The sequence below is a fragment of the Sturnus vulgaris genome, chromosome 31 (genome assembly GCF_052056855.1).
Source record: "Sturnus vulgaris isolate bStuVul1 chromosome 31, bStuVul1.hap1, whole genome shotgun sequence".
Taxonomy (NCBI): domain Eukaryota; kingdom Metazoa; phylum Chordata; class Aves; order Passeriformes; family Sturnidae; genus Sturnus; species Sturnus vulgaris.
The window spans coordinates 819,282-842,369 of NC_142273.1; positions in this window are offsets into that span (position 1 = coordinate 819,282).

Here is a 23,088-nt window from a genome sequence, read left to right on the forward strand (position 1 = left end):
CTGAGGGGCCGAGGGACCAGGAGTCCCACCTTGGCAGAAGGATCATGGTGGCCCAAGGGCTTCAAAGGCAGAGCATGAGGTGGCCCAGTGTCTGAGCCTGTCTGCTCTTGGAGTGTCTGCCCCATCCACGCTGGATCCCAGGAGCTGGAAACTGTCTTGGTTTAAAAGAGAAACGTCTGCCAAGGAAAGCAGGAACCTTCCTGGAATGGAAATAGGAGCCATCCGTCCAAATTGTTATAACTGTGAAAATTATGGGGCTTGCAGGCAAAACTGTAAGAAAAGGAATAACAGCTCATTGCTGGGAAATTTATAGAACAGAACAGAACAAAGAGCAACACAAGAACAGAAATTTCCAACCCGCTCAGGGCTGTTTGTTCATCCTTGGTGCAGTTCTGGCCACGGCCAGCAGGGGGCGGTGCAGGGAGCAATCCCGGCCAGCAGGGGGCGGTGCAGGGAGCAATCCCGGCCAGCAGGGGGCGCTGCAGGGAGCAATCCCGGCCAGCAGGGGGCGCCCCGGTGCCGCTCGAACCCCTCAGGGGCCATGGCGGCCTCGGGCGGGAGGGACCAGGGGAAATCGCTCCTTTTGCAAACTCACGCTTTGCACCAATCGCTCCCGGCACCAGCACCGGCAGCGCCCGGGCAGAAGAGACCAAGGCAGCAGCTTGGATCCCAGTGCCCAGGGGCAGCGGAGCAGTGTCCCGGGGCCAGGCACACACCCTGCGCAACACCCGCCACCGCTCTCCCTGATCCCCAACGCAAGGAAGGCACCACCCAACCCCAGGCAGCTCTCAGCTCCACAACAGCACCTCTCGGGCCTTTCCAGCACAACTCCTGAAAACCCTCAGCCTTTCACTGCCTTTTCCTCCTCCAGCCCTGGCACAGCAGCTTTGGGAATGCTGAATTCCCCTGGGATGCTGAGGAAAGCAGGTGCTCCTTGCTGACACTGCCAGGGCTCCTCAGGGGCTCCACAGCTCGTTTGGAGCTGCTGCTCTTCCTGGGCCACTGCTGGTCCCGATACAGCAGCCCCAGGAGAGGGAGGTGGAGCAGACTCTTAACGAGCTGTTGGAATTTGGGCCGGGGGTCCTGAAGTTCAGCTCTGCTGCTAAACCATCCCTGTGCACAAACACTCGGCTCTGCTGCCTCTCCCAGGGATTTTGGGCTACTGTGGCAGCACTGGACACATTTAGGGGATGACAGGTCCCAGCTCTGCCAACAAGAATTTTTTTGGTTGCCGGCAAGGTTTGGTGGAGTTTGTCACCTTGGCCACTGCACAGGGATGGGCATTGGCCAGCCCTGCTCTGGCCAGCCCCAGCTGGCAGCCAGGACCTGAGGTTCCCCCCGCCCCCTTGGCTTTGATTCTCGCAGCTCTCGAGCTGCTGCTAAGGTGAGAATTCTAAGGGGGAAAAAGGCGTGGCTGTGGTTTGCTCAGCCCTGCGAGAAGCACAAAATCCAGGGTGAGCCCAAAAAGTGGCTCTGCGAGGGCCTTTGATGGTTTTCAGAGCAGGGCTGGCTGGAAACCCCCCCTGCAGGGGCAGCTGCGAGGGAACCAGTGCGGAAATGCAGCAATTGATCATTTGGTCCCTGTGCCCAAGGCACTGAGAGAGCCCCAGAACTGCTGCAAATGCCACAAGGATCTGCTCAACGACCTGACCAGGACACTCCTCCTTCCCGAGCTGAGCAGGCAGAGCTGAACAAACCAAAACCATTTCTGCCGCTGGTTCGGGGGGACACCCCAGGCTGATTCCGGGGGGCTCTGGGTCTGTGCCTCCCCCTCCCCCTGGGCTTTTTCCTCTCTTCATTTTCCATTTCCTTCCTTTAATTCCTCAATTTCACATCTCCCCCGATTTCGTGCCTTGATGATCCTGGGGGCTCCTGAGCAGGGAACGGGTTGGGGGAACCCCAGGGTTGGAATACGGGGGCTGCAGGGGATGGGGATGCCCGGCTGTGTCCCCCCAACACTTTCACCTTCTCTGAAAAGAGGAAACTTCTTTCACTTTGATTCTCCCGTGAGAGTCAAACGGGGGCTCGTTCTGTCCTGGGGATGGCACATCCAGTGGTGACACATCCAGGGCTGACACATCCACGGGTGAGAAATCCCGGGGTGACACATCCTGGGGTTCCTCTCCCCGTTCTCTTGGGTCTCCCTGTCCTGGAGCTGACACATCTTCGGGTCCTGTCCCCGTTCTCTGGGGTGTCCCTGTGCTCGGGGTGACACATCCTGGGGTTCCTGTCCTGGGGACGAGCCGGAAAAGCTCGAGCAGCGGCTCTGCCCCGCGGCCGTGCCGGGGCTGGCGGAGGTGACCCCGGCTGGATGGCCACAGTGGCCTCGGACACGCCGTCGCAGCCACCCTCTGTCCCCGCAGCCCGCGACAGTCCCGGCCCTGGCAGCCGCGATCGCGACAGTGCCCCGAGCCCGGGACTCCGCTCCCGCAGCGCCGGGGGCTCCTCCCCGGGCTCCCGGGACCCCTCCGCCCTCCCGGCACCTCCCTCCCGGCGCCCCGGGGCCGCGCCCGGCGGAGGCTCCGCAGCAGCTCCGGGGCTCAGACGCCGCTCGGGGAGCGCCGAATGCGGGGCTTTGGGCACCGGCGGGCACCGGGCAGGGCTGGAGCTGGCCCGGCCTTGGGGGTGATTTGGGGCCACCCCCGGCTCCGTGCCGGGGCTTTCGGGGCGCTCGGGGCTCCAGATCGGCCCAGGGGCTCGGCAGCTGCGGGATCGGTGCCCGCGGCCATCCCGAGGTCCCCGAGCCCTTGGCCGGTGTCACCGAGAGGGGACAAACAGCGAGCGGCAGCTCCTTCCCCTGCAGGGGCAGCTGCGAGGGAACCAGTGCGGAAATGCAGCAATTGATCATTTGGTCCCTGTGCCCGAGGCACTGAGAGAGCCCCAGAACTGCTGCAAATGCCACAAGGATCTGCTCAACGACCTGACCGGGACCCTCCTCCTTCCTGAGCTGAGCAGGCAGAGCTGAACAAACCAAAACCATTTCTGCCGCTTTAATCCAAAAGCTGCGTTTGTGTCCAATAAGAGGGACAAGTGTCCTGTGCCCCCTGGCACTGGGGGAGGAAATGGGGAGCACTGGGGGGGTACTGGGAGCACTGGGAGCACTGGAACGGGGAGCTCTGGGCAGCCCCACATGGGACCCCCCAGTCGTGGCCACCTCCCGGGCACGGTGGGCAACCACAGGAGCCGAGGGGGTGGGGAAAAGGGGTGTGCCCTCGGTTAGGGAACTCCATTGTCCCCAGTGTCCCCAGTGTCCCCAGTGCCCCCAGTGTCCCCAGTGTCCCCAGTGTCCCCAGTGTCCCCATTGTCCCCAGTGTCCCCAGTGTCACTGCCCGTTCTCGTAGCTGTCCCTGCGGTGCCGCTGTCGCCCGTGGGGTCCCGGCAGCTCCTCGTGGTCCCCTGGGGCTGTGGAGTGTCCTGAGTGAGGCTCCGGGGTTGGGGACCTGGGTGGGGGTGACACCCGTGGGTGACGTGTCCCTGTGCCCCCCTGTACTCACCCCCTGCCCTCTCGGTGCCCACGATGTGCGGGTCCAGCACCGCCCCCTCCTCCGGGGGGGCCGAGGGCTCCTGGGGAGGCCTGCGGGGAAAAGGGGGGGTCTGTCGGGGTGCGGGGCTTCCTGCGCTGAGGGTAAAATGGGGGGTCAGACCTGGAGCCCCCCACTCACCTTTCCTGCTCCTTCCTGAGGGCTGCAAAGGAAAGGGGGGAGGGGTGACTGTGGGGGCCTCAGGGCCCTTGAACACCCTCGGGACCCCTGACTGCCCCCTGAGCCCCCAAACTCCCCAAAACCCCTGACAGAACACCCACCATCCCTGCACGACCCTCCAGGGTCTCCCCAAATCCCCCAGGAGCCCCAGCTGAGGTCTCTGGGGGCTCAGCTTCACCCAAGTCAGGAGCTGTTGCTGACACCCAATGGCCCCCCCACTCTGGTGACTTCACCCCAATTCCTGGGACCCCCATGTCCCCCCATTGTCACCCACCCCGGCGGTGCCACCAGCGACAGCCCCCGATGACAGCCAGGAGCAGGAGCAGGTACAGGAGGGTCCTGCCGACATTCACAGCCACTGCCGGGGACAGAGGGGGACACACCGGGGTCACCCTGAGCCCCGGGGGTCCTGAACAGCCCGGTGAGCCCGTGTGAGCCCACCTGTGATCCAGTGTCCCTGTGGTGTCACCTCCAGGGCCAGCTCTGGGCTGAGTGCCCGGAACACGCGGTGCCCGTCCTGTCCCAGCTGGTTGGTGGCCACGCACTGGTAGGTGCCCGAATGTCCCACATCGACGGCCCCAAGCTCCAGGAGGGGACCCCGGGCCACCTCCTGCCCGTCACGCAGCCAGGTGAAGGTGACAGGGGCTGAGCCCACCTGCACCGAGCAGCGCAGGGTCACGGGGTCACCTGGGCGCACCTGGAGTGCCGGGGGACCGGGGGTGATGGTGGCATTGGCCACGGGCACTGCGGGGACACAGACAGGGCTGAGGCCGGGGGGAGGGGCTGGCACCCGGTATGGGGGGAGGGGGGGACGGGAGAGATCGTTTTGATGGGGAAATTTGGTGGATGGGGACACCCCATGAAGGGGTGAGGGGACACAGAGAGCGATGAGGAGACACAGGGCAGAGGCGGGGGACACAGGAGAGATTTCTGGGGGTCAGGGATGTAGCCAGGTGGGGGTCCCGTGGGGGCTGTGGGGGCTCCCCGTGCCCATCCCCGCACTCACTGCGCACCGTGACGCCGAGCCGGGCGCTGCTCTTCCACACGGCCCCCCCCTCGGAGCGCACCTCGCAGCTGTAATTCCCCGAGTGGGAGACCCCCACGGTGGGCACCAGGAGCTGCGGGGACCCCTGCGGGCCCCCCACCAACTGCCCGTGCCGGTAGAAGCGGTACAGGAGGGGGGCTGGGGGCCGCAGGGAGCAGGGGGTGCTGAGGCAGCTGAGATTGAGGGGGGACCCCTCGGTGAGCTCGGGGGGACCCTCCAGCAGCGGCACCGAGAAGAGCTCTGGGAAGGAGATGGGGGTGGGGACTGTGACTCTGAGTCCATTGAGAAGTGGCTTTGGGGGTGTCACGATATTGGAGTTGCAGCCGTGGGGTGCTCACCGTGCACTGTCACTGTCACCGGTGCTGAATGTGTCGCTCCTGAACCCACCCAGCCCTCTCAGAGGTAGCGGCCGCTGTTCTGAAGCCACAGGGGGACAGGGACAGCTCGGTCCCACGGTGCTGCCGCCACAGACGCTCCCCATCGCGGTAGAAGCGCACTGCAGGGACTGGCTCCTTCTACCAGCCCCGACAGCGCAGTGTCACCGTGTCCCCCTCCAGCAGCGCCCGTGCTGGCACCTGCAGCACCAGCTGCTCTGTGGGACAGGAGGGTCCCGTCACACTGAGGGTCCCGAGACAGCTCCAAAGTGGGTGCCCATGGCAGCGGGGACATCTGGCTGGAGTGTCCACTGCGAGGGAGGGTCCCAGGGACACCAGGAGCAGCCCCGTGGCACAGCTGCCCCCACGGGAGTCCCACCACACTGGGATGCACTGGGATGCACTGGGATGTCCCTGTGTCCACGGAACAGGCTCTGGCCACACGAGGGCTGTGAGGCCACCCACGGAGTGGAGCCCACGCAGACCTATCAGGGAGCCACCCTGAGCATTTCAGATCCCCCTCACCATCTGACACCATCACGGGGGTCTGAGCCCACTGCCGGGTCTCTGACACTGCTAGGTGCCACTCTCGGTGACAAGGAAGTGGTCCCGTGGCTCCAGTCCCCACTACTGCCCGTCCTTGTACCAGATGCTGACACCGGTGGTCCCCGAGCCCTGGCAGGTCAGTGTCACCCGGTCCCACAGCACCGCCGGCCTCCAGGGGGGCTGCACGAGGAGCTGGGGGGTCTGGGCACCAGTGGGTGACAGGGGACACCAGCCTGCCAGGGCCACCACGGGGCTGGGGACATGGCATCCCCGGAGGGTCTGGGCTGGAAGGGAGAAGGGACAGGACTGGCTGTGGAACCAGGTGTGGTCTTTGTCCCCAAACTGTCTGTCTTTGGTTGCAATACAGGATGTAACCAAAAGTATGCATTCTATCACCATCTGATAAAATCAGCTGAGGTAGTATCCTTATGTCTCTGGGAGATAATCTTTGCTAAGAGGCCATCTCATAAAACCCAGTAGAACCGTCATCTTTTTCTTTTCCACAACTCATTCTTTTTCCAAAAAATATTGTCTGTTAATGGGCCATTGGGTCCCACTGTATGACTGATCAAATTACATCATCCCATTGAGAGATGATCCAGCCAGTGGCAGGAGCCAAGCCTTTCCTACCTAGATACAAACTGAGATTTGGAACACCAAGGCAACCTTCTTCCCCTGGAACCCAGAGGAGAAACCAGTCCTTTCCACATCATCACTGGACCTTCGGAGGAAAACTGCACCTTCTACAGGACCACTGCTTCAACTGAGCCACATCTGTCATCCAGCAGGGCTGCAGCCACCATTTAATAGGACTGCTACCAACAGCCTGACTGACGGGGTGTCAGAGTTATATTCTGACTGTCAGTGTTTTGGGTTTGTTCCCTGTAATACTGTATTTCTATTTTAATTTTCCTAGTAAAGAACTGTTATTCCTATTCCCATATCTTTGCATGAGAGCACCTTAATTTCAAAATTATAATAATTTGGAGGGAGGGGATTTACATTCTCTGTTTTAAAAAAAGAGGCTCCTGCCTTTCTTGGCAGACACCTGTCTTTCAAACCAAGACACCGTCCCCACAGGAACACTGGTGTAGCACACAGGTTTTGAAGAACAGGTCACCTCGGACACCCTGGCCTGAGGCAGGGCATGGGGACACTGTGGACACCCCATGTGTGCACAGGTCACCTCCCCCAGCACTACAGCACCTGTCCCCATGGCCACATCCCCATGGCCCTGTGCCCGTGATCCCATTCCCATGGCCCCTGTCCCCATGGCCCATCTGCATGGGACGTGGCCCTTGTCCCTGTCCCTGCATCCCTGTCTCCCTGTCCCTGTCCCTACAGCTGCCCCAGCCCCAAGGTTCCTTTTGACACGTCCTTATCCCCACATCTCTATTCCCCTGTTCCCATCCCCACATCCCAGTTCCCCTCTTCCTGTCCCCAGGGCCACCCCACGACTCTGCTCACACTGGGGTCCATGCCCATGCCCTGGCTCTGCTGGCCTTGGGGACCTCAGGGGACCCCACAGCCCCCCTGTGCCCCCTCCCCACCGCTCTCTGCCTCACCGGGGCCCATCCCCGGGGCGTCAGGCCCGTGCCCGGGGCACTCACCCCACAGGAGCAGCGCCACCTTCCCGGCCATCCCGCTGTCCCCGGCCATGGGCACTGGCTGTCACTCGCTGCTGTGGCCACCTGTCCCCTGGCTGGTGGCTCTTCCCATGAAGGGACAGGAAGCGAGGTCACGTCTCGTCCCCACGTGTAGGTGGCCCTTGGTGGGGTCAGGGTGAGGGAAAGGTGGAGACAGGAAAGGAGCAGGGGACAGGCTGGGGACATGATGGGATAGTCTGGCAACATGGTGGGGGATGGAGTTCCCAGGAGTTGGGGGCTCAGGGCATGTGGGGAACCAAGGATGGGTGTCCAGGACAGTGGGGGTCCAGGGGAATTGAGAGCTCCATGCCAGCAGGGATTCAGGGATGGGGGTCCTCTGGGAACATGGTGCCCAGGGATTTGTGATCATGCCATGTGGGTCCCAGGGTAGGGAGTGCAGGGGGGAAAAAGGCACCCTCAGGAATGGGGGTTCTGGGGTAGAAGCATCCCATGGGATGGGATCAAGGCAATGGTGGTGCTGGGCAATGGGAGTGCTGAGATGGGGGTCCCCAGGGAGGAGCGACCAAGGGAATGGGGATGCCAGGGATGCCAGGGTTGGGCTCCCAGGGGAATGGGGGTGCCATAGTTGGGTTCCCAGGGAAATGAGGATCCCAGCAATGGGCAGTGGCTGGGTGGGCAGCAAGGTCACAGCTCTTTCATGGGGTGTCTCAGATTTTGAGGGGACTCAGAACCCAGCATAGCTCCCACAGGGTGCTCATGGCCAGGAGGGAACCCCAGGCTTTTCATGGGAGGCTCTGGCTCTCTGCCTCACACACCCCTGGGCTTTTTCCCATCCCCTCATTTCGTGGCTCAGCCATCCCAGGGAAAACCGGAGCAGAAAACAGGTGGGGGATCCCAGGAAGGGGAAAAGAGGGCTGGGGGGTGCAAGCAGAGACTGGGGGGCTGTGAGGGTTGGGGCTCTCTGGCTGTGTTCCCCCAATATATTAATTTTCTCTTTCCTGAGCAGAAGGAAGAGGCCGTTTATGCTGAGGCCAGGACATGGATTCTGTCCTGGGAGGGCACATCCAGAGAGGGATCCTGCCCTGACAGAAAAGGGCTCCTCTGGGGTGGATGCCTGGGTCTTGTCCCAGGGTCTTGTCCCAGGGAGGTCCTAGTTCTGGGGGTGGCAGCTGCTCTTGCAGGCACAGATCCTGCAGGGAAGGAGCAAGAATGGAGAAGTCTGGAATCCCCCAGAGCCACCATCCCCCAGGACAGCATCACTTCCTTCTGCTTCAGGAGAGAGAAAATGAAAGTGTTGGGGGACAAAGCTGGACACCCCCATCCCCCAGAGCCCTCAACCCCTCCCTGCAGACCCCCTACCCCCTTTTGTCCCAGCCTGGGGTTTCCCCAACCCATTTCCTGATGAGGTGCCCTCCAAGATCATCAAGTCACGAACTGGAGGGTTGTGAAATTGAGGAACTAAAAGAAGGAAATTCAATTGAAGACAGGAAGAAGCCCCTGAGTGGTGGGAGGGGCACCTGGGTGGTAAGGAGGCACAGACCCAGAGACCCATGGAATCCACCGTTGGGGTTTAGGTGACCCCCCAAACCAGGGGCACCCCGGGAGACAGCACTGGGCTTGGGTCACCCCAAACTCTGAGGCATCCAGAGAAGGAACTGTGACCCACGGGCCTGCCCAGCAACTGCCCATCCCTGGCACTTCCATTCCCCTGGCACTCCAATCAAGGGACCCCCTTCATTATGTCCTTTCTCCCTGGGACCCATCCCAGGACTGCCATTTCCCAGGATCTCCATGGCCCAGGACCCCCCGTTCCCAAGGAACCCTGTCCCCAAAATTCCAGCCCCTACAACCCCCCTTCCTGCAGAACCTCGATTATCCCAGGACCCTCCATTTCACTGGGGCCCCCTCATTCTCCCATCACCATCATCCCTCGGACCCCCATCCATGACCCCAAATCCCTGGAGCCCAAATTCCCCTGGGACTCTGATCCCTGAGTCTCCCTGGCCCTGGTGACTCCCCCTCCTCAGGACCCCCATTCCCCTAGACACCCATTCCTGGCTCCCCACTCCCTCTGAGCCCTCCACTCCCGGGAACTCCATCTCCCACCTTGTGCCACCCAGCCTTGTCCCCATTCTGCCCACAGCCTGTCCCCAGCTTGTGGCCACCCTGCCCCCACCACAGGCCACCTACACAATGAGATGAGACGTGACCTCGCTTCCTTCCCCTTCATGGGAAGAGCCGCCAGCCAGGGGACAGGTGGCCACAGCAGCGAGTGACAGCCAGTGCCCATGGCCGGGGACAGCGGGATGGCCGGGAAGGTGGCGCTGCTCCTGTGGGGTGAGTGCCCCGGGCACGGGCCTGACGCCCCGGGGATGGGCCCCGGTGAGGCAGAGAGCGGTGGGGAGGGGGCACAGGGGGGCTGTGGGGTCCCCTGAGGTCCCCAAGGCCAGCAGAGCCAATCTATGAGGTGACCGGGGTAATGGGGTGGCCCTGGGGACAGGAGAGGGGGACAAGAACGTGGAGAAAATAATGGTGGGACAGGGATTTAGGGAGGCATTATGGGGCTGATGGACATGACCTGTGCCAGCAGGACGTGCCCATGGCATCCCCAATTCCAGGCTGTCCACACTGCCCCCGTGTCCTGCTGGAGCATGGGGTGCATTCAGCGTCCCTGTCCTTGAGGGACCCATGCCACACAAGCACAGTTTGGGGACAGACACCAAACTCTGTGTCCTCGTGCGCCTGTCCCCACATTGCTATCCCCAGCCAGCCCTGTCCCTTCTCCCTTCCAGCCCAGACCCTCGGCCTCGCTGGTGAGTCCTCGGGGGATGCCATGTCCCTGCCCCGCTGTCCCCAGCCCCGTGGTGGCCCTGCCAGGCTGGTGTCCCCTGTCACCCGCAGGTGCCCAGAGCCCCCAGCTCCTGGTGGAGCCCCCCTGGAGGCCGGCGGTACTGTGGGACCGGGTGACACTGACCTGCCAGGGCTCGGGGACCACCGGTGACACCACCTGGTACACGGGCGGGTGGCTCTGGTGGCAAAAGGGACCCAAACGCTTCGTTGTCAACGAGAGTGGCACCTACACGTGTGGCAGACCCGGCAGTGGGCTCAGCCTCCCCGTGAGGGTGTTAAATGGTGAGGGGGGATGTGTGCCCTGGCACCCTTGGGGTCCCTGACAGCTCTGGGTGGGCTCCTTTCCTGGGTCACACCCCCCCATGTGCTGAGAGCCTGTCCCCTGCTCACGGGGACATCCCAGAGCATCCCAGTGCACTGAGACCCCCTCAATGCAAGGGGGGACCCCTGGTGCCTCCCAAGGCCTTTGGGAACCCCCAGACTCCCCAGATGTGACAGGTCCTTCCTGTCCCACAGAGCGTCTTGTGCTGCAGCTGCCGGCACGGGCGCTGCTGGAGGGGGACACGGTGACACTGCGCTGCCGGGGCTGGCACGATGGCACAGTCACTGGAGTACGATTTTACCATGGGGACAGGGATCTGGGGAGGACCCTCTGCGGGACCCAGCTGTCCCTGTCCCCCCTGCAGCTGCACCACAGTGGCCGCTACCGCTGTGGGGGCTGGGTGAACTCTGGGCCATCACCGTGCTGGGAGAAGTCAGCCCCAGTGACAGTGACAGTACATGGTGAATGTGGGAATGGGGACGGGAAACCCCCAAATCCTCCCAGCTTTCACGCACCAGTGCCTGGGTCCCTCAGCCTTCCTCTCATCCCTCCCTGGCTCACCCAGACCTTCCCATGTCCGTCTCGGGTCCCTCCATCTCTGTCCGGGTCCTTCTCCAGGTCCCCCCATTCCTACCTGGCATCCTATACCCCTCCCGAATTCCCAGCTCCATCCTCTACTCTCCCTTCCCTACCCAGCTTGCTTCCACCCCTCCCTGCTTCCCTCCAGTCCCTCCCTGGGCTCCTCCCGCCCTTCTCTGAGCCACCCCACATCCCCCCCGGGGTCTCATCTGTCCTATCTCGTATCCCTCATCCCTGCCTGCCTCAACTCCACCCGTCCCTGGGTTCACTTCTCCCTCAATGGGGTCCACTCCCCATATGTTTCACCCCTCCCATGTCCCCAGTCCCTCCTGTGTCCTCTCGCAGGGGTCCCGCCCTCGGGGGTGTCGCTGTCGGTGCAGACCCCCGGGGCACAGGTGGCACTGGGGGACTGCCTGGTGCTGAGCTGTGCGGTGGCCATGGGGACAGGTCCCCTGTTCTTCTCCTGGCACCGGGGGGGTTCGGGGACACCACTGGGCACTGGCTCCCACGTGGAGGTGTGGCACGTTGGGGACAATGACAGTGGCCACTACCACTGGAGACAACATGGCCAAGAGTGTCCCCCTGAATGTCACCATCCTGGGTGAGCAGGACCCTCGGGCTGGGCGTGACCTCATCCACAGCATTCACATCCCACCCATCCCACCCTTATTCCCCCCTCGGGGTCCTCTCCCCTAGTGGGTGCCAGCCCCTCCCCCGGCCTCAGCCCTGTCTGTGTCCCCGCAGTGCCCGTGGCCAATGCCACCATCACCCCCGGTCCCCCGGCACTCCAGGTGCGCCCAGGTGACCCCGTGACCCTGCGCTGCTCGGTGCAGGTGGGCTCAGCCCCTGTCACCTTCACCTGGCTGCGTGACGGGCAGGAGGTGGCCCGGGGTCCCCTCCTGGAGCTTGGGGCCGTCGATGTGGGACATTCGGGCACCTACCAGTGCGTGGCCACCAACCAGCTGGGACAGGACGGGCACCGCGTGTTCCGGGCACTCAGCCCAGAGCTGGCCCTGGAGGTGACACCACAGGGAACCACTGGACAGCACCGGAACACAGGTGGGGTCACACGGGTCCTAATTGGGTCTGAGACCCTCGGATCATTGATGACCCAGGTTCACCCCTCGCTCTGTCCCTGCCAGTGACACAAACGGAACAGGGCACAGGAAGGGAACTCCTGAGGTCACTGGGATTGGTAAAAAACCTCTGGGGTGACCCCAGTGACCCCAGTCTGTCCCCCTCTATTTCCTGCAGTGGCTGCAGTGGTCCTTGGGTCCTTGTTGTTCCTAGTCCTGCTCATGGGCATCATTGTGGCCTTTCACTGGTGGATCCACATGCGTGGGTGACAATGGGGGACATGGGTCCTGGAGAGTGGTGGGAAGGCGCTCAGAGAAGGGGGGGTTGGCACCCACAGCCCCTCACTTGGGAGGGGCTGAGCTCCCAGTGACCTTGGCTGAGGGCCCTGGGGTGTGTGGGGAGGTGCTGAAGGGTCGTACAGGGATGTTGGGGGTCCTATCAGGGCTTTTTGGGGAATTCACAGAGTGCCCTTCCCTGCCAGGCTTGGGGTTCTGGGAGTTCAGGATGTTGGGGAAGTGGTGTGGTTCAGGGATTCTGAGGTGACCTGAAGGGAATTGAGGTTCTGGTGGCAGTTCAGGATTCCTGAGGGTGGATGGGGAATCAAAGTCACCCCTCCAGTTTTCCTTTGCAGCTGCCAGGAAGCACCAGCAAAGGTGAGTGCAGGCTCCAACCGTGATTTGGGTTTTCCCCAAACCCCCAGGACCTCCCATTCCCTTCCACACACCCCCTTGTTCCCACAGGGCCCCCCCGCTGAAGGATCCTCAGGCGACCTACATGGAGCTACAGGGGCCACATGGGCAACCATGGGATCCCAGTGACATCTATGACAATCTACAACAAAAGTTGTGACACTCTGGGAAGCCAGAGGCACTGGGTGACACGGGGTGCTCCCTCCATGGCTCCTGTGGTTGCCCGTCCTTCCAAGGGAGGTGGTCATGAGTCAGGAGGAGGCTACACAGGGCACCCTGTGCTCCCCATTTCCTCTCCCAGTACCCCCAGGGGCTCCCCCATCCCCTTGCCCGTACCTGCAGGGACTCCCCACCCCCCATCCGAGCGCTCCAAGTACCCTCAGTGACTTCCCCATTCTCTGGCCACAGTGCTCGCAGTACACCCAGGGGTTCCCCATCCCCCCTCCCACACCCCCTGTCCCATCCCGCTCTCAAAAGGGAAGTCGCGAGGATTCTTTCTGATCGATTTCTCAGATGAAAATGAAGCACAAATGCTGCAATATCATATCTGAGAAGTGTTTATTGATAAAGGAGGGGAAGTGTTCTCACCAACGGGCACAGATGAGAGAGCAGAGAGGGAAAAAGCGAGACAGAGAGAGAAACAGAAGACGGGGACAGTGTTACTGCAAGAACCCCAGGTGCTCTGTTGGCATCAGCTCGGCAGGTGCAGTGTGAGTGTTGAAATCCACAGCGAGCCCACGTGGCTTTTGTGAGTGCCTGGGTGCGATTTCCAAGCGGTGGCACCTGCGTGTCTGTGGTTTGGCCAACGATGGCCATGGGCTGGTGATGCAGCACTGGTGGCCATGGGCTGGTGATGCAGCACTGGTGGCCATGGGCTGGTGATGCAGCACTGGTGGCCATGGGCTGGTGATGCAGCACGGGTGGCCATGGGCTGGTGATGCAGCACGGGTGGCTATGGGCTGGTGATGCAGCACGGGTGGCCATGAGCTGGTGATGCAGCACGGGTGGCTATGGGCTGGTGATGCAGCACTGGTGGCCATGGGCTGGTGATGCAACACGGGTGGCCATGAGCTGGTGATGCAGCACTGGTGGCTATGGGGTGGTGATGCAGCACGGGTGGCTATGGGCTGGCTGCTGCAGGTTGGTGCTGCAGGGCTTGTGCAGCTCCTGGCTCTGGGCAACACGGGAATCACGGCAGAGGCGGTGGGTGCGTGCAGGCTTCTTGATAAGTCCTTTTGTAAGTTTCCGGACAGGGCTGTTTTGGCACTCCTGCCCCTGTTCAGGTCATGAAAGCTGCACGGTGGTTTGGTAATTTCTCTTCTGACTGGGCCTCATTTTCCTGGTGCCAAGTGATGTCTGGTCAATTGAATAGATCCCTACTTTGAACCTGCTGATGATGAAAACACATGCATATCTTCTCTTTAAATTAGTGAATCAATTATGCGCTGTCATTGTACATTCAATTGAGGGGATTTATCTAAAAATCGTTTAACAATTTTTTATATATAAATTTTGCATTACTCAGACTTCTTTAGAAGCTAATTCCCCTTGCTTTTTGTTTTAAAAGCGGTATGCATGACTCTTGCTAAGAACATGAAGAGAATAACAAAGCAATATGTCTAGTGAGACCAGAAACTTACAGCAGTCAGGAATAATTCAGATATAACAATCCAAAACATTTCCAATAACAGACATAATTAATAACACATGTGAAATTAGATGATTACCAAGCACTAAAACATTGTGCTATCATCCCAGTGTCTGCAAGAACTGATAAACCTCAAATCAGTGAAGAACTGGATAATCATCTCTGGAAAACGATTCCCAAGCTCACTTGAAAAATAGGTCCAGCTCTCATATTGATAGGGTCAAATTGCCAAGTCAAAGTGACTCGAGTGTTGTTTTGATACAGAAAACATCTGAGTGTGTTGGCAGTTTCCCATCCAGGTAGAGCCAGGGCATGGCCAGAGTCCTGGCTCTAATTGGAAAAGAATTCCCTGATATAATTTAAAAAACAGGACTCTTAAGAGTAGAAGTTATGAGTACATTGAGAATATGAGAATATTCAGAATATTGAAAATTGAGAACAAATTGAAAAGATGAGAATTTTTGAGTAAAGGTCTTGGGGTGAAAGACTAATCAAACCCATCCAATAGGTGGTTCCCTCCAAAGATTTCCTCAGGATAGAGATGAGAAAAGCAGCAAACTGCTGGAGTGCTTCTGTAAGAAATAATTGGGATTGCATCTGTGCACTGTCCTCTCTCACAATAACCACAAGATCATCAGTTTAGAGGAGGTTTTCAACAAAGCTCAGATACTGTTTCTTGGAACTCTTAAAAGACTGACAACCATGAGACAAGAGAGAGGTAGCCTGGATAAAGGAGATGCATATGCAACTAGAGGAGAAAAAGAAAAGATCCTGGCAATGACACGTGTCTCATAGAGAATTACACCATGAGATGTTAAAACATATGAAAAAGCCAGCTATAAATCCGATATTAATATCTTAGGAATTATGCCTTTTACAAAATCGGTAAATTCACACCATGCAATCAATAGTGTTGCAGCAGACCTTAGATTTGAGATAGAAATGAATCAAGACACAGACTCTTGTTTAACACATGAAAAGGTCCCGGTTTATTCTTAATTATCACTTGAGTAGAACAAAAAGCACACTTAAGAGAACTCAGTGAATCAGTATTAAAACCGAACATAACATAATCTAAATAAAACTGGAACAGAACGTTGTCTAAATTTAGTGGTACTGAAACTTACAGAAATGAAACTTAACAGAATGAACCTAATAGAACTTAGCCTTAGTCAATCTTAACAGAACGTAACTGGACATTACAATACTGGACCTTGACAGGAATAGAAACCAACATCTATTACAAGTTATAGACATAACTTACTCTAATGCTAGTAATACAAAAAGGCACTAAAAGGTTCGAACAATCTGCGAACAGGATGATTTTACTGGAGGGATTAAAATGGATGTGATAAGTATCTTGTGATTCTATGTCGTTTGGATCATGATAATTGCAATTATTAGGTATAGCTCTTATTAGGATTTTTCAAGTACAGTTTTAATCATTCGTAAATTACTGAAGAGGTATACATAATCAAAATGTTGATACATCTGTTATGGCAATAAGGATTTTCAGTCTGGGCTTAAATATTGATTGCTGTTCTACTAACATTTAATTAAAAACATTTGGGAAGAAAGAGTCCCCCGAATTAAGGAGGCAGAAACATTATCCGCCTGTAAATATTGTTGGGTATATAAATTTCCAGTTATTATAGTAAAAGCCAATACCATTATAATGTGCCACAGTGCACGTAGTTTTAAATTCCTCCAGTAAAACAATAAAAATAATTCCTTTCCCCCTTTTTTTTCTTTTTTTTTTTTTCTTTTTTTTTTTTCTTTTTTTTTTTTCTTTTTTTCTAATAGAAGGGCTTCGCAGACACAGTCGCCTGTGGGCTGTGGTAAAGAGAGGTAGCTCAGAAGTCGGGCAGCAGACGGCGGGGGGGCAGCTCCGGGCCCCGCGGGGAAAACGGAGCCGCCCCGAGAGCGGGGGCAGAGGGGGACAGGGAAAAAAAAACTTTTGCTGTATGGCATCTATATTCGTAGGGGTTGCATCCCTACATTTGGAACGAGCAGGTGGCGCTGGAAGCCGTGCGGACCCGCCACGGCACCGAGCCCGAAGCGAGCCCGGCACAGCCCCCCGGGGCTGCTGCACCCCCAAGGACACGCGGGGGAAAAAGAGGAGGGGAAAAGGCAGTAAAAACAAACCCTAAAACTGCACACAGGAGCGGGAAAAACACCGGGAAATGAAGGCAGAACAAGGCTAAAAAGGCACAAAGCCCCCCCACCCCTCACCCCCCGCCCCAGCAGAGCCGCCGGCTCCGCCAAAAGCCGCGCCCCGAGACCACGAGAGAATGCGAGCGGAGCCCCCAGCTCCGGAAAGGAGCCGTGCCGCAGGAAATGCCGCCCGGCCCCCGCAGCTCCGGAGCCCGCACACTCCCCGCAAAGCCGCGGCCAGGCGCAGCCGGGGCTTCGGGGGGCTCTGGAGCACAGGACTCACCCGGACGCTGCTGCGCCACGGCCGCGGCTCCCCAGAGGGCGGGAGCGGCTGCCCCGCGCTATCGGGGGCAACTAAACCGCGCCCCGGCTATTGTGCAGGCGCACGCAATGGAATTCCGGATCCCGGTTTCTTTGTCCCTCTCCATGCATCTTCACGTGGCTGGATTAAAAGCAGTTTCAAAAGCGACTATAACATTTGCTAGTAGTTTTTTCAACATGACCAACGAACTTAGAAGGTAATCTTTCCATCATTCGTGGGCAAAGGGAACAGAAACAGAGCCACAGACACGGGGGGCACCGTTCGAAAGTTTTCCGGCACCCTAGGGGGGGCGTCGAGAGCCGCAGCGGCAAGCGGCAAGCCGTCTGTAATTTTTTCTTTTTTTATACCATGTAGGTAGCGATTTTGTGGCTGCCATGTCATCCCCTATGGCCTCTGTCTCCCCGGCTCGCTGGCCCTATCTCTCCCACGATTCCAGATCGCGGCTCCGCGGTTGCTTTGCTCATGTGTTCCCCGGTTCTTCAGACCGTGCCTCGCGTCGCCTTGGACGCTTTTTATTTTTTTTTTTTTCCGGCTCTCGTCTGTTCCCTCACCACGGTTTTTGAGACCGCTGTCCCCACGACTCGCTCGGCCGTGCTCCCACGCTCAAGGGCGTGATATATTTTCCGGTTCGTGACTTTTTCTTGTTTCTTGCTGTCCTGCGGCTGGCTGTAGCCGTAGCCTTTCGCTACTTTATATATTCCATTTCTGAGTGCCTTGCTTTCTTTTGACCCATCGCTTAATGCATCCCACAGTTATTTCCCACTCGAGGTTGTCGAAAACACTCCTGGGGTGGCAAAAAATCCTCTCTCCTGAGCCCATCACAACAGTCTTTTGAAGACCTGCGGGTCATACTTAACTGCTCTCTTAGAGAGAATAAGCTGGAGGACATTCAGCGTGGCCTGTTCTTCTTTTGACAGTGCCTTTCCCATCCTTCCAGCCCCTGCCGCTCACCTTTTCCCGATGTACCCTGGGCAGTGTGCATATTTTTCCCGGAGCCTTTCTCCCGAGCCTTCTTTCTCCTGCACTCCTTGGAGCCGCCCTCCGGCTCCCCCAGCACGGTCCTGTAGCGGCGATCTCCGACCGAGCCCCCGCCTTTTCACCCTGCAGAGCCACCTGCAGAGTCCAAAGGGGCCGATGCTCTGCTTCATTATCACCGTGTTAATCACATCGTGGAGTCACCAACATGCAGGAACTCAGGACTTCTGAACAGCTAAGCAATGGGATTAAGCAGAAGCCACTTCATTGTTTACATTATGCACTACTTATACATTCTAAAACTCCTGTTCACACGATCGCACTGTACTTGATCTTGTCCACACGCTCTTCTCACACCTTGCAGGAAAAAGGATTGGTTACAGTCCAGTGCTTCACGGCCCTTCTTTATCTGAGTTCTTGCAATCTTGGTATTCTGTTTTTCAGCCTCTTCTTTCCCAATTTAGCATAATTTGTGTTTCAGTAGCTGTGACAAATTCCAGACTCTTTGATAAGAATATCTAAAAATGGTTTGGCCTGAGCACACTGTGGCCTAAGCTGTTCAAATACATTGGTACAGTGGGCACCCATGGGAACAAGAGGGGGAGGGACACAGGGGGGCCACCTTCGGGCAGGGACCCCCAGTGCCCCTAGAGCCCGCCAGTTCCCAGCCGTGCCCCGAGTGTCACAGCACATTCCCGGAGATGTCCCCACATTCCCGAGGTCGCCCATGGGTTGCTGCCAGCTCTGCGTAGGTCACCTCGGGATCCTGGAGTGTGGTGGCACAGGGGGACACTGCGAGAGACACTGGCTGTGGCATCTGGGCACGGGGACACCCATGGGTGACGTGTCCCTGTGTCCCAGCCCGGACTCACCCCCCGTCTGCTTGGGGATCACGACGTGGGTGTACAGCACCTCCCCCTCCTCTGGGGGGGACGGGGACTCCGGGGGGGCCCTGAGGGAATCAAGGGGATGTGTGGGGGGGATGGGAGGTCTTGGGGGTTGGGGTGAAAGGGGCGAGTGTGGTTTGAGCCCCCCACTCAACTTTCCTGCTGCTTCCTGGCAGCTGCAAAGGAAAGAGGGGAGGGGTAACTGTGGGGTCCCCAGGGCCCTGACCCCTCTCAAGAATCCTCAAACCCCACTGCTCCCTCAATTTCCCGAAGGACCCCTGAGCATCCCTGGTGTCCCTCAGAAACCCTGAACCACCCCAGTGCTCTGGAACCCCTAAGCCCCTGGAAGCTCAAGCCTGGCAGGGAAGGGGAGTATCCAAATACCGCCTGGCTCGCTGAAGGAACCCCCAAAATCCCTGCAAGTCCCTCCAACACCACCCCAAATCCTTCAAGACCCTGAGCAAAGGTCCTGAGCTCTCAGCACTGCCAAAGTCCAAGGCTGTGGGTGCTGCCCCATCATCCCACATTTAGGCGGCTCCCCAGGATACTCATTGTCACCCACCCCTGTTGTGACACCCGTGCCAGCCCACAGCTCCAGCCACGAGCAGGAGCAGGAAGCGGAGGGACCCGCCAAGGCCTGCGGCCACTGCTGGGGACAGAAGGGACACATCAGGGTCACCTGTCACTGCAGGGCTCCTGCAATCCCAGTGAGCCCGTGTGACCCCACCTGTGATCCAGTGTCCCTGTGGTGTCACCTCCAGGGCCAGCTCTGGGCTGAGTGCCCGGAACACGCGGTGCCCGTCCTGTCCCAGCTGGTTGGTGGCCACGCACTGGTAGGTGCCCGAATGTCCCACATCGACGGCCCCAAGCTCCAGGAGGGGACCCCGGGCCACCTCGTGCCCGTCACGCAGCCAGGTGAAGGTGACAGGGGATGAGCCCACCTGCACCGAGCAGCGCAGGGTCACGGGGTCACCTGGGCGCACCTGGAGTGCCGGGGGACCGGGGGTGATGGTGGCATTGGCCACGGGCACTGCGGGGACACAGACAGGGCTGAGGCCGGGGGGAGGGGCTGGCACCCGGTGTGAGGGGAGGGGGGGGACGGGAGGGATGGGTTTGATGGGGAAATGTGGTGGATGGGGTCACCCCATGGAGGTGTGAGGGGACACAGAGAGCGATGAGGAGACACAGGGCAGAGGCGGGGGGCAGAAGAAAAATTTCTGGGGGTCAGGGATGTAGCCAGGTGGGGGTCCCGTGGGGGCTGTGGGGGCTCCCCGTGCCCATCCCCGCACTCACTGCGCACCGTGACGCCGAGCCGGGCGCTGCTCTTCCACACGGCCCCCCCCTCGGAGCGCACCTCGCAGCTGTAATTCCCCGAGTGGGAGACCCCCACGGCGGGCAGCAGGAGCTGCGGGGACCCCTGCGGGCCCCCCACCAACTGCCCGTGCCGGTAGAAGCGGTACAGGAGGGGGGCTGGGGGCCGCAGGGGGCTGGGGGTGCTGAGGCAGCTGAGATTGAGGGGGGACCCCTCGGGGAGCTCGGGGGGACCCTCCAGCATGGGCACCGAGAAGAGCTCTGGGAAGGAGATGGGGGTGGGGACTGTGACTCTGAGTCCATTGAGAAGTGGCTTTGGGGGTGTCAGGATATTGGAGTTGCAGCCTTGGGGGTGCTCACCGTGCACTGTCACTGTCACCGGTGCTGACACTGACAGTCCTGAGCTCACCCAACCCCCACAGCGGTAGCGGCCGCTGTTGTGCATCCGCAGGGGGGACAGGGACAACTCGGTACCCTGGAGGGACTATCCCAGATCCTTCTCGTCCTGGTAAAATCGGACCATGGTGACAGGCTTGTCCGGCCGGCCCCGGCAGCGCAGTGTCACCGTGTCCCCCTCCAGCAGCGCCCGTGCTGGCACCTGCAGCACCAGCGGCTCTGTGGGACAGGAGGGTCCCGTCACACTGAGGGTCCCGAGACAGCTCCAAAGTGGGTGCCCATGGCAGCGGGGACATCTGGCTGGAGTGTCCACTGCGAGGGAGGGTCCCAGGGACACCAGGAGCAGCCCCGTGATAGAGCTGCCCCACAGGGGTCCCACCACACTGGGATGCACTGGGATGTGCCTGTGTGCAGGGGACAGGCTCTCATCACACGAGAGGTGTGAGGCCACGCAGACCTATCAGGGAGCCACCCTGAGCATTTCAGATCCCCCCTCACCGTTTGACACCCTCACGGCGAGGCTGAGTCCACTTCCCGATCTCTGTCATGTGTAAGTGCCACTCTAAGTGACAAGGAAGCTGTCGCGTCCCTCCTGCCCCCAGCGCCGCCCGTCCGTGTACAAGGAGGTGTCACCGGCGGTCCCCGAGCCCTGGCAGGTCAGTGTCACCCGGTCCCACAGCACCGCCGACGTCCAGGGGGGCTCCACCAGGAGCTGGGGGCTCTGGGCACCTGCGGGTGACAGAGGACACCAGCCTGGCAGGGCCACCACGGGGCTGGGGACAGCGGGGCAGGGACATGGCATCCCCCGAGGACTCACCAGCGAGGCCGAGGGTCTGGGCTGGAAGGGAGAAGGGACAGGGCTGGCTGGGGGTGGCACCGTGGGGACAGCAGCACCTGGGACACCCGGTGTGGTGTCTGTCCCCAAAGTGTCCCCACGGGAACACTGGTGTAGCACGGAGGGTTTGAGCACAGGGACACCTCGGTCACCCTGGGCTGGGGCAGGACATGGGGACACTGTGGACACCCCATGTGTGCACAGGTCACCTCCCCCAGCCCTACAGCACCTGTCCCCACGGCCACATCCCCATGGCCCTGTGCCCGTGATCCCATTCCCATGGCACCTGTCCCCATGGCCCATCTGCATGGGACGTGGCCCTTGTCCCTGGCCCTGCATCCCTGTCTCCCTGTCCCTGTCCCTACAGCTGCCCCAGCCCCAAGGTTCCTTTTGCCACATCCTTGTCCCCCCATCTCGATCCCCCTGTTCCCATCCCCACATCCCAGTTCCCCTCTTCCTGTCCCCAGGGCCACCCCACGACTCTGCTCACACTGGGCTCCATGCCCATGCCCTGGCTCTGCTGGCCTTGGGGACCTCAGGGGACCCCGCAGCCCCCCTGTGCCCCCTCCCCACCGCTCTCTGCCTCACCGGGGCCCATCCCCGGGGCGTCAGGCCCGTGCCCGGGGCACTCACCCCACAGGAGCAGCGCCACCTTCCCGGCCATCCCGCTGTCCCCGGCCATGGGCACTGGCTGTCACTCGCTGCTGTGGCCACCTGTCCCCTGGCTGGCGGCTCTTCCCATGAAGGGATAGGAAGCGAGGTCACGTCTCGTCCTCATGTGTAGGTGGCCCTTGTTGGGGTCAGGGTGGGGGAAAGGTGAAGACAGGAAAGGAGTAGGGGACAGGCTGGGGACATGATGGGATAGTCTGGGCACATGGTGGGGGATGTTGTTCCCAGGTGTAGGGGGCTCAGGACATGTGGGAACCAAGGATGTGTGTCCAGGACAGTGGGGGTCCAGGCGAATTGGGGTGCCCCGTCCTTGGCGATTTCTGTCCCAGAGGTGGCACATGCTGGACGCCTTTGTCCTGAGGGTCCTGAGCATTCCTGCTGTCCCCAGTGGGGCCCTGGAACCTCTGGGGTGTCCAAAGTTAAGGGGACACCGGTTACAACCTTGCCTTGATGATGGGAAATCCCAGGAAACATTTGCTTGAATTCCCTGATGCCCAATTCTTTGAGACAAAACTATAAATCCGTAGAAAAAAGGCAAAAATCTTTGCCCCTACCATTTTTTTCCCCAATCAAAAATGAACTCAGCAAAAATCAGTCTGACAAGATATTAAATGATCTGATGTATAGAAACCTTTGAATCATTGCTCTCCCAACAAGTTGCTCACAATACAAACACAAACAAATCACAAAGAAATGAGATTTGTTGGTTCCCTTTAGGAGCCCATTGGTGCATCCCACAGCAGCATTTCCTTGTGGATAACACAGAGGGTGGAATGTCCCTGAGTGTCCAACAGCTCCATGGGATTGTTCCCTGCCTGCTGGGCACCAACCCAGCCCTAAGGAAGGCTTTCCTTGGGCCATAGTCAGGAACTCTTCCCATTTTCCTCATTCCCACTCTCAAACTTGATTGACTTCCCATGGATTCTGCTCCCAAGCAGGGAGGAACTCTGTCCATCCTTGGAGCAGGGCACAGCAATCTGTGGCAATGCCCGTGTGTCCCTCAGGGTCTGTTTCCCTGGTAAATCCACTGCAGCCTGCCCTCAATTCCCCTGCCTGGGCACTCCCTGCTCCTGCTGTGACACCCCTGTGCCCCAGAGCCAC